The sequence below is a fragment of the Anomaloglossus baeobatrachus genome, unplaced genomic scaffold (assembly GCF_048569485.1).
Source record: "Anomaloglossus baeobatrachus isolate aAnoBae1 unplaced genomic scaffold, aAnoBae1.hap1 Scaffold_187, whole genome shotgun sequence".
NCBI classification, from domain to species: domain Eukaryota; kingdom Metazoa; phylum Chordata; class Amphibia; order Anura; family Aromobatidae; genus Anomaloglossus; species Anomaloglossus baeobatrachus.
In genome coordinates this window covers 236268-250654 of record NW_027441957.1, presented here as the reverse complement: position 1 = coordinate 250654, position 14387 = coordinate 236268, and the positions used below count along the sequence as shown (strand labels likewise).

Sequence of the window (14387 nt, the reverse complement as noted above, 5' to 3'; positions counted from 1 at the left end):
TGAGAATAAGATACTGCACGGGACATAGCAGAGTTGGTCAAGTTGAGTGGAGATGAGTTTGCTATTTGGCACAGCTTTTTGCATCAATAAAGCAAGTAAAAGGTGTGAAAGATAAAAAAAAGGGTGAAAGTGTGAAAAGTGAATTGGCCAAATTGAGGTACATATAAAGTTTTTGCTTTCTTTCAATTCACTAATGGGGCTCATTTGAATCAGGTGAATTGAGTTCTGCTTTTGGAAACTGGGTTAAGAAGGGGTGCACCGGTCCTGGAGGTACTGCAATACCAGGTCAATGCGTGGAGTGGACAGAGCAAGATTTTTTCCATCTCCTTGTTCTAAAAATCCATTTAATATATGGTCCCCAGAGAGGGGACGTATCAGATATTAAACTGATAAGAACAGATTTAATTTTTTTTTTTTTCTGTTTATCAGTAGGACTTCAAAATAACAAAGGTGATCGCCTCCCGTTGCCTGGGAACTGTCCAGGCACAAGAGGGCTATGTGTCACCAGAAGGCGCACACACTTCCTCAAGGCCGGCAGACGTGCAATCCCAGGCACCTTCCAGTACCGACCAAGGTAGCGTCCTCCGAAACTACACTTGATCTTAGCCAAAAGGCCGAGAAGCTATAACCCGAATTGGTTACGGCCTTGAGTGGCACCCTGGCCTATACCGGACACATCTTAGGGAGAGGGAGACAAACCCACGCCTACAGAAGACATTTTGTCACCCAAGCCAACCCTTGAAAAGGCTGTTTTGCAGAGCAAAAACAAGAAGAATGGTGCTTTTTGCAGCCGCCGCCCACTGCAATGAATCTGAATAACTCCTCCTTTTGGACACAAGCACCTCCCCTCCCCCTTGCAGTCTTTCCAATTCATGATACAAAAAGACGGACGGACAGGACAGGACAGGACAGGCTGCCTGACTTTCCGTCACTGCCACCCTTTGCCATCCTTGCCCGTAGAAAGCCCTTTCATCATCCCCAAACCCTAATCTTTTCCCTTCCCTTCCCAGATGCGTCTCACTCCCTTTCATTAGGAAGTGAGCGCAGCCTTTTCTCCGTTCTGCACATGCGCGACGTTAAACACAAATGCGCAGGCGTGCGTTCCATTACCCTCACTGCATTCCACTCCCATACAGGAAGTGGGCGCAGCTATTACTACGGTCGCACATAAAAGAACCCACGGCCACCACTGCACATAGCTGACTCCACCACAGGACACCCACTTCTACACCAACGCAGGTAAGACAGGATCGGCACCTCTATGCTCCCGTTACAATCAGGCTCAGTCACCATGTGATAACGCTCTCAACTCTTTAGTTGCAGGCTCCCCTTGCTTCACCTACACTGGCTGTGCTGCCATTTCCTCTCCCACCTGGAAGGTATACTTTATTCCACTATTTTCCTGTTTCTCTATTCCCCCTTTTCCCATAACCTACTTTTATCTGCATTTGTGGGGTATCTATATGCTATTTACATCATAGTTTTATTCATTAATATGGAAGGGAAGAGTGCCCATGAGAGTGTTGAACTGCGGAGAGCAAGAGATTAAGCTGCTCCGATTTGCCACCATTGATAAGCTGTTCTCAGTAGATACACATGCTATCCAAACAGCAGCATCCACCATTGCTTCAGCCCACCCATTCAGTGACAGCTCACCAAGTCAGCCAGAGGAGTGGTGTAAGGAATTACACGTAGGCACTGACTCCACACCTTCACATCACAAGAAGGGGGTCTACAGGCTAGTGCAAGAATACGAGCAAGTCTTCAGCAAACATCCGCTAGACTTTTGAAGAATAAAAGGGGTCAAACACTACATCCCCACAAGTGCACACCCACCCATCAAAGAGAGATATAAGCCAAAACTACCTGCACATTACCAGTGTACCAAGGACATGTTGAGCAACATGAAGGAGGCTGGGGTTATCCGTGACAGTTGTAGCCTCTGGGCAGCTCCGTTGGTCCTGTTAAAGAAGAAGGACAGCACCACTCCCCTGTATTGAGGAATAGCTAGCTGCATTGAGAACTGCAAATTATTTTTCTACCCTTGATCTCACTAGTCGCTATTGGCAAGTGTCCGTTGCTGAGGCAGACCGGGAGAAGACCGCCTTTGCCACCCCGATGGGTCTCTGCGAGTTCAAAAGCATGCCCTTCGAGCTGTGCAATTTGCCAGGAACCTTCCAGAGGCTGATGGAATGCTGCTTGGGACACCGAAACTTTGAAACGGTACTGCTATACCTTTATGATGTTATTGTTTATTCTAAAGCAAACAAGATTTTAGGGTGTATAAAAAGGGAGATTAGATCCGGTGATCCCAACGTATTGTTACCCCTCTATAAATCACTTGTAAGGCCACATCTGGAATATGGGGTAAAGTCCTGAGCAGGTTGATAACCATTGGTTTGAGCATGGTAGGGTGTAGTGCGCATCTTCCTGCATCGGTAAAAGCTGCAGAAGTCCTTGAAGATTTCCGCTTCAAAGGCTGTGCCTTGATCTGTGAGGACTCTCTCTGAGTAGCCATGAGGTCTGCATAAGTGTGCTTGGAAGACCTTCGCTGCAGTATGGGCCATTAGATCTTTGACTTGTACCACAACCATAAATCTCGAGTAGTTGTCTACCATCGTAAGTGCATACGTGAGCTCGCCTCGATATTCTGCAACAAAACTCCCTTTTTCGATTTCAGTTTCAGCAAACACTCCTCTTCCTGTAGAAAATATTTATCATTACCTAAGACAGTCATTCTAATGCATGACAATATTAAGGCAATTTAGTTAAAACTTGTTTTAACTCACCTTTAAGGGGATTGATGTATTTCATGGTCAATCCAGGTTTGTCAGTGATGGCACTGACATAATGTATGGCGTCTTTTTCGGGCGTTATCCTTTGCCTTTTCATTGTGAAAATCCAGTTGCCTATATCAAAGCAAATTCTACTACTTGTAAAGTATGCAGAAAATGAAATGTAGAACATATAACATCAACTGCTTAGGAACGCATCATAGGTTAGTACTTAAAAGGATATTGTCATGTTCTAGTCATAATGCAAGCTGGACATTTTTCATGTTACCCTGTAATCGCCGGCCTGTTCTAATGCTCACAAGCCAAGATATAGGCTCAGCTGCTACGGCTTCCCTCTGCCTTCTGAATGAAACTTGAATATGTCTGGGTCACTGTGTATATAGCAGGTGCTCAGAAAAAATAAGAGTCAATTCAATAGAAATAGCTCTGGCACACTATAGTGATCAATAACGTAAGAAAGGAACTCTTGGAATGCTGAAAATTCTTTATTTGTGCAAAAGGATAATTCATCCAACGTTTCGACCTTGTTTTTAGGTCTTTATCAAGGATAAAGTTATCTAAGATCATAAAGGGTTACAAAACCATATAAACACGTAATTAGTACATAGTACAACATAACAGTACAATATATTGCTACTTGAGAGTACAATGGGTCAAATGACCATGATGCACATACAAAAAATTTTTCCAAAGCCATAGTGAAAACATTTGTACTGAGGAAAGAAAATTTCCACATGACCTATCTGGAGAAACATTCTGGATCAAACAACCAAAAATAGTCAAGCAGGTAAATACACACCTATATGGATAACAGGATGATATGTGTTCAATTGTATAGCGTCATTGCCATTAAGGTACAAATGGAAAACTTGCAATCCTATATAGTGAAGGAAATGAACACATATCATATCAAAGAACACAGGAACATGGGTGTGAGAAAAACCTCAATGTTTATACTTTGTTCTTTATAATGGTGTGAACATGTATATGTCTCAGTACCTTATGCACTTGAGAATTCTAGTGAGTAGATCATGAAAGCCTATTTCAGAACTGGAATCGGTAAATAATTGTAGGTGGAATCTAAATGAAAAGATGGTACAAGTGTTATCATGACACGTGGGCTATAACACAATGGACCGTGTGACAAAGAAGAAAGGAGAGAAAGAAGAGGAAGAAAATGCAACTACCTGTAACATTACGTGATAGTCACTGGTAAGTATCACTTGACAATTCAAGTGAAAAAGGATTCCTTTATTAAAGGGTTCTCAGTCGCCTCAGGATCATGAAATACTAGGGTAAATGATATGAGAATGGGTAAGAAGCACCACTAAAGGAAATATGAGATGCAGGACATATATCTATAAACCCCTGAACTACATGATAGAAATAAAAAGAAGAAAAAAGAAAAAAAAGAAGAAAGAAGAAGAACACATAGAATGCGGAAAGAGAATGGGTACAACTACCTGAGTTACTGCAGGGAGGCCCCTGGTTGGTATTGTGAGGGTTAGTGGAATTCCTTCACTGAAGGGTTCTCAGTTGCCTCAGGTTCGTGAAAAATGCTATAGACAAATAATGCCCGGAGAAAAGGGGTTCATATACAGCGAATAATGGTAATACAAGGTACATGTGTCACATGTAATAGTATATATATATATATTGTACTAAGCTCTACACCAGAAATAGAAAGTAGTCCCTCTGCCTTCTGTCTAGGTGCCCTGAGTTATGTCCTGTAAACTGTCACAGGGACCCAGACACACATGTGTAGTAGGGGAATATCCCTGCTGAGATGCCAGTGCTAGAGCACTCGTTTGCTGTGGAGTTGAACGCTATGTGAGCAGTTCTTACCTTCAATGAGCAGAAGTCTCTTTTTTCAGATTTCAATATCTCTGTGGGTATCTGGCAGAAATATGGAATACTCTTTACTGCTAAGACCCTGTACACCACTCCCACTAAAGGGGGCTTTACACGCTGCGACATCGCTAATGCGGAGTCGTTGGGGTCACGGAATTTGTGACGCACATCCGGCCGCATTAGCGATGCTGCGTGTGACACCGATGAGCGATTTTGCATCGCTGCAAAAACGTGCAAAATCGCTCATCGGTGACATGGGTCTCCATTCTCGATTATCGTTACTGCAGCAGTAACGATGTAGTTCGTCGCTCCTGCGGCAGCACACATCGCTCCGTGTGACACCGCAGAAACGAGGAACCTCTCCTTACCTGCCTCCCAGCCGCTATGAGGAAGGAAGGAGGTGGGCGGGATGTTCCGGCCACTCATCTCCGCCCCTCCGCTGCTATTGGGCGGTCGCTCAGTGATGTCGCTGTGACGCCGCACGGACCGCCCCCTTAGAAAGGAGGCGGTTCGCCGGTCACAGCGACGTCGCCGGGCAGGTAAGTATATGTGACGGGTCTGGTCGGTGTTGTGCAGCATGGGCAGCGATTTGCCCGTGTCGTGCAACAGATGGGGGCGGGTATCCACACTAGCGATATCGGGACCGATATCGCAGTGTGTAAAGTAGCCTTTAATAAACTGTGTAAAGGATTTTAAGTAAAAATCCACAATAAACCAGCGCTAGATGGGTTTTTATAATTTTATTAATAGACCACAAATAAAAAATTTTTTGCTATCCTTGTTTCAAGACAGAGTATTTGATAATATACAATACACTGATTTTTACTAAAACCAAGGACCACATAAAACAAGGACCACATAAAATAAAAAATGAAAGTAATGAGAATAAAATTATTTTGTATAACCAATTAACTTCGAGGTGATACAATATTCACATTGATTTAGTTTTACCAGTCTAATGTAATGCCCCGGCCGGTGGCATATATTTTGTTTGGTTAATAATTTAGACTTATACAATGAAAGATGTACTATACCACCCCTGGCTAACTTACAAGTTTTAAGTTGTACAATATAAGTTTGCGACGTTATATTCATATATAGGAAGGCAAACAATATTGGCAATTTAGTGGCACCCACCATACGTAATCTTACAGCACCTAATAAGGGAGGATTATTTGGCCTGAAAGGTTTTTTTCCATGCAAGAGCTGTATAGTATGTAAGAATACAAAAAATATTTCACGGAAATCCTTCTTACAGGGGCAGTCAGAAGTCATGATTAGAGAATTTATTACATGTCAATCAAAGGGAGTAGTATATTGCATTCAATGTCCCTGTCAGAAAAAATACATTGGGAGAACTATTAGACCCCTATGGAAAAGGGTGGGTGAGCACATTAGAAGTGTTAAAAATAAATGTACTAAGCACCCCCTATCCAGACATTATGTGTTAAAACATGGAGGGTCCTTTAAAGGATCCCAAGTATGGGGCGTACAAAAAATAACTAAGGATTGGAGAGGTGGCGATTTCATTAAAAAAATGTCACGAGCAGAAAGCCAATGGATTTTTGAATTGAACACCTTGAAACCATATGGACTCAATAATGATATAGAACTGTTTGCTTTTAATTAATTTATATTTTTATAGGTAGAGGAGTAATAGGTACTGATAATAATACGGAGAGAAGGAAAAAAAAAAAATAAAAAAAAATAAAGCGATTGTCATGGAGATATATGTGTATATATGCATAATATATATTAAAATTGGTGCTTCACTTGCCCAAGGTTGATGTAGATATAAGGGGCTTTTCATATTATAGCAAATTTATATTACACCTTTATGATGTCCTTTTGTTAAATTTATTGTTGAAAAAAAGCATATGCATATATACACATTGTCTTCCCAGTATATGATGATACAAGCAAGGCTATATATAGGTCTTTTTAGAAAAACCTTTAGAAAAACCTTTGCACATAATTATATTATATGGCTATTATGAACGGTCTTTCACAAATTGATATATGTAGTGGTCATTGAATGTTGGTTGAATTTAAACATTGTTTAATTTTATGCAAATTATAACCAATTAAATATATGCATAAATAGTGCTCTAGGCAACAGCTGAGTTATCCTTGAGGAAGGGGGCCGTTACACGCCCCCGAAACGCGCGTCGGATCAGGACTCTGTTTTTGCCTACCTCACCTGTGCGGTGATAACCTGCCAAGTAATCTCTCCCTCGTGTGGAATCAACCGGCTTCCACTGGACACGGTACGGATTGCCTGCTGGAGAGGTTGAGAGGTTACCGCTGACATTTCCTTTGTCTGCAACCAGGATACATTGGTACCTCCAGCGGTTCTGCATTGCTCGTTTGGAAGCGGATCGGAGCCTTGTGTGGTGCTAACCTGCCAAGCAACTTCCTCCTGTGTGGAATCAGTCAGCTGACACTGGATACGGTCTGGACTGCCCGCTGGAGAGGCTGAGTAGTTACCGCTGATCTTATTGTTGTCCGCAGCCAACATCTTGGTGCTTTCAGTGGCTTCGTACTGCTTGATTTCGAAAGTACATTTGGGAGAATACGGGACCGGCTGGTTTGTGGCCTTGTGAAGTGTTATAAAGGCTCTGTAAAGAGGGATGTCGGTAACCATACATCTCCCCCAGAGCCAGCACTAGTCGCGGCCACTGGCCTCAAAACGTCCGCTCTGGAAGTCTAACAGGTCAATCCTGTACATAGCGGTTCCAGCCTAATCAACGGAGAAATCCGGGGTGTTTTTTGCGGTCAAGTTGTTGTGAGGTTTATTCCCCCAGGCCCTGGGGGCGAATATAACGTCGCAAACTTATATTGTACAACTTAAAACTTGTAAGTTAGCCAGGGGTGGTATAGTACATCTTTCATTGTATAAGTCTAAATTATTAACCAAACAAAATATATGCCACCGGCCGGGGCATTACATTAGACTGGTAAAACTAAATCAATGTGAATATTGTATCACCTCGAAGTTAATTGGTTATACAAAAGAATTTTATTCTCATTACTTTCATTTTTTATTTTATGTGGTCCTTGTTTTATGTGGTCCTTGGTTTTAGTAATAATCAGTGTATTGTATATTATCAAATACTCTGTCTTGAAACAAGGATAGCAAAAAATTTTTTATTTGTGGTCTATTAATAAAATTATAAAAACCCATCTAGCGCTGGTTTATTGTGGATTTTTACTTAAAATCCTTTACACAGTTTATTAAAGGCTACTTTACACACTGCGATATCGGTCCCGATATCGCTAGTGTGGATACCCGCCCCCATCTGTTGCGCGACACGGGCAAATCGCTGCCCATGCTGCACAACACCGACCAGACCCGTCACACATACTTACCTGCCCGGCGACGTCGCTGTGACCGACGAACCGCCTCCTTTCTAAGGGGGCGGTCCGTGCGGCGTCACAGCGACGTCACTGAGCGACCGCCCAATAGCAGCGGAGGGGCGGAGATGAGTGGCCGGAACATCCCGCCCACCTCCTTCCTTCCTCATAGCGGCTGGGAGGCAGGTAAGGAGAGGTTCCTCGTTTCTGCGGTGTCACACGGAGCGATGTGTGCTGCCGCAGGAGCGACGAACTACATCGTTACTGCTGCAGTAACGATAATCGAGAATGGAGACCCATGTCACCGATGAGCGATTTTGCACGTTTTTGCAGCGATGCAAAATCGCTCATCGGTGTCACACGCAGCAACATCGCTAATGCGGCCGGATGTGCGTCACAAATTCCGTGACCCCAACGACTCCGCATTAGCGATGTCGCAGCGTGTAAAGCCCCCTTTAGTGGGAGTGGTGTACAGGGTCTTAGCAGTAAAGAGTATTCCATATTTCTGCCAGATACCCACAGAGATATTGAAATCTGAAAAAAGAGACTTCTGCTCATTGAAGGTAAGAACTGCTCACATAGCGTTCAAATCCACAGCAAACGAGTGCTCTAGCACTGGCATCTCAGCAGGGATATTCCCCTACTACACATGTGTGTCTGGGTCGCTGTGACAGTTTACAGGACATAACTCAGGGCACCTAGACAGAAGGCAGAGGGACTACTTTCTATTTCTGGTGTAGAGCTTAGTACAATATATATATATATACTATTACATGTGACACATGTACCTTGTATTACCATTATTCGCTGTATATGAACCCCTTTTCTCCGGGCATTATTTGTCTATAGCATTTTTCACGAACCTGAGGCAACTGAGAACCCTTCAGTGAAGGAATTCCACTAACCCTCACAATACCAACCAGGGGCCTCCCTGCAGTAACTCAGGTAGTTGTACCCATTCTCTTTCCGCATTCTATGTGTTCTTCTTCTTTCTTCTTTTTTTTCTTTTTTCTTCTTTTTATTTCTATCATGTAGTTCAGGGGTTTATAGATATATGTCCTGCATCTCATATTTCCTTTAGTGGTGCTTCTTACCCATTCTCATATCATTTACCCTAGTATTTCATGATCCTGAGGCGACTGAGAACCCTTTAATAAAGGAATCCTTTTTCACTTGAATTGTCAAGTGATACTTACCAGTGACTATCACGTAATGTTACAGGTAGTTGCATTTTCTTCCTCTTCTTTCTCTCCTTTCTTCTTTGTCACACGGTCCATTGTGTTATAGCCCACGTGTCATGATAACACTTGTACCATCTTTTCATTTAGATTCCACCTACAATTATTTACCGATTCCAGTTCTGAAATAGGCTTTCATGATCTACTCACTAGAATTCTCAAGTGCATAAGGTACTGAGACATATACATGTTCACACCATTATAAAGAACAAAGTATAAACATTGAGGTTTTTCTCACACCCATGTTCCTGTGTTCTTTGATATGATATGTGTTCATTTCCTTCACTATATAGGATTGCAAGTTTTCCATTTGTACCTTAATGGCAATGACGCTATACAATTGAACACATATCATCCTGTTATCCATATAGGTGTGTATTTACCTGCTTGACTATTTTTGGTTGTTTGATCCAGAATGTTTCTCCAGATAGGTCATGTGGAAATTTTCTTTCCTCAGTACAAATGTTTTCACTATGGCTTTGGAAAAATTTTTTGTATGTGCATCATGGTCATTTGACCCATTGTACTCTCAAGTAGCAATATATTGTACTGTTATGTTGTACTATGTACTAATTACGTGTTTATATGGTTTTGTAACCCTTTATGATCTTAGATAACTTTATCCTTGATAAAGACCTAAAAACAAGGTCGAAACGTTGGATGAATTATCCTTTTGCACAAATAAAGAATTTTCAGCATTCCAAGAGTTCTTTTCTTACGTTATTGATCACTATAGTGTGCCAGAGCTATTTCTATTGAATTGACTCTTATTTTTTCTGAGCACCTGCTATATACACAGTGACCCAGACATATTCAAGTTTCATTCAGAAGGCAGAGGGAAGCCTTAGCAGCTGAGCCTATATCTTGGCTTGTGAGCATTAGAACAGGCCGGCGATTACAGGGTAACATGAAAAATGTCCAGCTTGCATTATGACTAGAACATGACAATATCCTTTTAAGTACTAACCTATGATGCGTTCCTAAGCAGTTGATGTTATATGTTCTACATTTCATTTTCTGCATACTTTACAAGTAGTAGAATTTGCTTTGATATAGGCAACTGGATTTTCACAATGAAAAGGCAAAGGATAACGCCCGAAAAAGACGCCATACATTATGTCAGTGCCATCACTGACAAACCTGGATTGACCATGAAATACATCAATCCCCTTAAAGGTGAGTTAAAACAAGTTTTAACTAAATTGCCTTAATATTGTCATGCATTAGAATGACTGTCTTAGGTAATGATAAATATTTTCTACAGGAAGAGGAGTGTTTGCTGAAACTGAAATCGAAAAAGGGAGTTTTGTTGCAGAATATCGAGGCGAGCTCACGTATGCACTTACGATGGTAGACAACTACTCGAGATTTATGGTTGTGGTACAAGTCAAAGATCTAATGGCCCATACTGCAGCGAAGGTCTTCCAAGCACACTTATGCAGACCTCATGGCTACTCAGAGAGAGTCCTCACAGATCAAGGCACAGCCTTTGAAGCGGAAATCTTCAAGGACTTCTGCAGCTTTTACCGATGCAGGAAGATGCGCACTACACCCTACCATGCTCAAACCAATGGTTATCAACCTGCTCAGGACTTTACCCCATATTCCAGATGTGGCCTTACAAGTGATTTATAGAGGGGTAACAATACGTTGGGATCACCGGATCTAATCTCCCTTTTTATACACCCTAAAATCTTGTTTGCTTTAGAATAAACAATAACATCATAAAGGTATAGCAGTACCGTTTCAAAGTTTCGGTGTCCCAAGCAGCATTCCATCAGCCTCTGGAAGGTTCCTGGCAAATTGCACAGCTCGAAGGGCATGCTTTTGAACTCGCAGAGACCCATCGGGGTGGCAAAGGCGGTCTTCTCCCGGTCTGCCTCAGCAACGGACACTTGCCAATAGCGACTAGTGAGATCAAGGGTAGAAAAATAATTTGCAGTTCTCAATGCAGCTAGCTATTCCTCAATACAGGGGAGTGGTGCTGTCCTTCTTCTTTAACAGGACCAACGGAGCTGCCCAGAGGCTACAACTGTCACGGATAACCCCAGCCTCCTTCATGTTGCTCAACATGTCCTTGGTACACTGGTAATGTGCAGGTAGTTTTGGCTTATATCTCTCTTTGATGGGTGGGTGTGCACTTGTGGGGATGTAGTGTTTGACCCCTTTTATTCTTCAAAAGTCTAGCGGATGTTTGCTGAAGACTTGCTCGTATTCTTGCACTAGCCTGTAGACCCCTTTCTTGTGATGTGAAGGTGTGGAGTCAGTGCCTACGTGTAATTCCTTACACCACTCCTCTGGCTGACTTGGTGAGCTGTCACTGAATGGGTGGGCTGAAGCAATGGTGGATGCTGCTGTTTGGATAGCATGTGTATCTACTGAGAACAGCTTATCAATGGTGGCAAATCGGAGCAGCTTAATCTCTTGCTCTCCGCAGTTCAACACTCTCATGGGCACTCTTCCCTTCCATATTAATGAATAAAACTATGATGTAAATAGCATATAGATACCCCACAAATGCAGATAAAAGTAGGTTATGGGAAAAGGGGGAAGAGAGAAACAGGAAAATAGTGGAATAAAGTATACCTTCCAGGTGGGAGATGAAATGGCAGCACAGCCAGTGGAGGTGAAGCAAGGGGAGCCTGCAACTAAAGAGTTGAGAGCGTTATCACATGGTGACTGAGCCTGATTGTAACGGGAGCATAGAGGTGCCGATCCTGTCTTACCTGCGTTGGTGTAGAAGTGGGTGTCCTGTGGTGGAGTCAGCTATGTGCAGTGGTGGCCGTGGGTTCTTTTATGTGCGACCGTAGTAATAGCTGCGCCCACTTCCTGTATGGGAGTGGAATGCAGTGAGGGTAATGGAACGCACGCCTGCGCATTTGTGTTTAACGTCGCGCATGTGCAGAACGGAGAAAAGGCTGCGCTCACTTCCTAATGAAAGGGAGTGAGACGCATCTGGGAAGGGAAGGGAAAAGATTAGGGTTTGGGGATGATGAAAGGGCTTTCTACGGGCAAGGATGGCAAAGGGTGGCAGTGACGGAAAGTCAGGCAGCCTGTCCTGTCCTGTCCTGTCCGTCCGTCTTTTTGTATCATGAATTGGAAAGACTGCAAGGGGGAGGGGAGGTGCTTGTGTCCAAAAGGAGGAGTTATTCAGATTCATTGCAGTGGGCGGCGGCTGCAAAAAGCACCATTCTTCTTGTTTTTGCTCTGCAAAACAGCCTTTTCAAGGGTTGGCTTGGGTGACAAAATGTCTTCTGTAGGCGTGGGTTTGTCTCCCTCTCCCTAATATGTGTCCGGTATAGGCCAGGGTGCCACTCAAGGCCGTAACCAATTCGGGTTATAGCTTCTCGGCCTTTTGGCTAAGATCAAGTGTAGTTTCGGAGGACGCTACCTTGGTCGGTACTGGAAGGTGCCTGGGATTGCACGTCTGCCGGCCTTGAGGAAGTGTGTGCGCCTTCTGGTGACACATAGCCCTCTTGTGCCTGGACGGTTCCCAGGCAACGGGAGGCGATCACCTTTGTTATTTTGAAGTCCTACTGATAAACAGAAAAAAAAAAAAATTAAATCTGTTCTTATCAGTTTAATATCTGATACGTCCCCTCTCTGGGGACCATATATTAAATGGATTTTTAGAACAAGGAGATGGAAAAAATCTTGCTCTGTCCACTCCACGCATTGACCTGGTATTGCAGTACCTCCAGGACCGGTGCACCCCTTCTTAACCCAGTTTCCAAAAGCAGAACTCAATTCACCTGATTCAAATGAGCCCCATTAGTGAATTGAAAGAAAGCAAAAACTTTATATGCACCTCAATTTGGCCAATTCACTTTTCACACTTTCACCCTTTTTTTTATCTTTCACACCTTTTACTTGCTTTATTGATGCAAAAAGCTGTGCCAAATAGCAAACTCATCTCCACTCAACTTGACCAACTCTGCTATGTCCCGTGCAGTATCTTATTCTCAGTCTTATCTAGATCATTTGCAATTGAATAGAATAGATCCCTTTTGGCTGCTTATGACTGTGTAAAATATGTAGTTTTACTGGGCTGGGATGAGAGAATCCATTGAAGCATGGTGTAGGGATTGTGGTTCCTGTGTGCTAAGAAGAGAGGCTGGCACCAGCCAGAAAGCCCCATTGCAGCCAATAATCACTTAATAACTTTTTCAACTTGTCATCATATGGGAGGCCTTCCATTCCTTGTAGTAGTCTAGTTGCCCACCTTTGAACTGACTCTAACTTCTGAATGTCCTTTTTAAAATGTGGAGCCCAAAACTGGTTCCCATATTCCAGATGTAGCCTTACAAGTGATTTATAGAGGTGTAACAATACGTTGGGATCACGGGATCTAATCTCCCTTTTTATACACCCTAAAATCTTGTCCCAAGCAGCATTCCATCAGCCTCTGGAAGGTTCCTGGCGCATTGCACAGCTCGAAGGGCATGCTTTTGAACTCGCAGAGACCCATAGGGGTCTGCCTCAGCAACGGACACTTGCCAATAGTGACTAGTGAGATCAAGGGTAGAAAAATAATTTGCAGTTCTCAATGCAGCTAGCGATTCCTCAATACGGGGAGTGGTGCCGTCCTTCTTTTTTAACAGGATCAACAGAGCTGCCCAAAGGCTACAACTGTCACGGATAACCCCAGCCGCCTTCATGTTGCTCAACATGTCCTTGGTACACTGGCAATGTGAAGGTGGTATTGGCTTATAGCTCTCTTTGATGGGTGGGTGTGCACCTGTGGGGATGTGGTGTTGGACCCCTTTTATTCCCCCAAAATCTAGCGGGCTTCCCACCGGTAACCCGCTCCCCAGCTTGGATGGATGCTGAGGGAGCCCCTTTTGCCCGCAGGCTCTGGCCCTGGGAACTGTAGCCTTGGCGGTGACTGTGCTTCCCTCTACGGTGTGAGCTGTTGCCTTCAATCGGGTCTTGACTGCTGGGAAACCCTGGAGGTTCCTGTCGCTAACGGATTTGACCGGTTTTACGGCGACTCCTAGCCTGGTCGGGGTCCGTAGGCCCTGCCGGATGGTGCTGGCTTCTCTTCACTCCCCGATCTGGTACCGGCGGGCCACTGCCCATCCCCGGTCCGTACGGTTCACTCCAATCAGCCTCTCCTGCAGAAGGTCACCACCGTCTGCCAACCTTGCTG

General features: G+C 43.6%; 2 pseudogenes; one reads left to right on the top strand and one right to left on the bottom strand.

The window, feature by feature from the left end:
- Positions 1–248: 248 nt before the first annotated feature.
- On the bottom strand, positions 249–455 carry LOC142260796 (U2 spliceosomal RNA; annotated as a pseudogene).
- Positions 456–12748: 12293 nt separating this feature from the next.
- LOC142260795 (U2 spliceosomal RNA) lies at positions 12749–12955 on the top strand (annotated as a pseudogene).
- The last annotated feature ends 1432 nt before the right edge of the window (positions 12956–14387 follow it).